The sequence below is a fragment of the Buceros rhinoceros genome, unplaced genomic scaffold (genome assembly GCF_000710305.1).
Source record: "Buceros rhinoceros silvestris isolate BGI_N320 unplaced genomic scaffold, ASM71030v1 scaffold30042, whole genome shotgun sequence".
Classification (NCBI taxonomy): domain Eukaryota; kingdom Metazoa; phylum Chordata; class Aves; order Bucerotiformes; family Bucerotidae; genus Buceros; species Buceros rhinoceros.
The window spans coordinates 3,890-4,457 of NW_010397616.1; positions in this window are offsets into that span (position 1 = coordinate 3,890).

Genomic DNA, 568 nt, shown 5'->3' on the forward strand with positions numbered 1-568 from the left:
TGGAGTTGGAACGAGTCCTTCAGGGCCCAGAGTCCTGCTCAGGACAGGCTCGATCGTGTGCCCGCGGAGGGGTTGGTGGCCCCGGCACGGTGAGGTCACGGCAGCAACCTGTGCTCACAGGTGTGGGAATGGGTGAGGTGGGTCTTGCAGCGAGGACCGCTCGAGCGCAGGTGCCAGGGGCTGGCGCTGCTCGCTCCAGCATGACCAGAGCAGAGTTTGGGTGCTGAGGACCCTCGCGTTCCCTCACTGAGACAATCCTGCCCGCGGGCTGCTCGTGAACCCACGCACCACCAAAGCCAAGCGTGCCTTGGCCTCCGTGCTGGGGCCGCGCTCCTGTGCCGCGGGTTGCTCAGATGACTTCTTGTATCTGTGAACACTTTTGTAACGACCACTATTGTCTCTATTCTTTTCTTACGACTTTTTGTTGGGGAATTTTTGGTCAAAATAAAATCTTTACACCCAGATGTTGCCTGGATGCTTTTCACTTGCTCTCTTTCTGCTTCCCAGAGCTGAGCAGCTCATGTGGCTGGCGGGATGCAGGAGTAATCCCTCCCCTTGCCTCATCCCC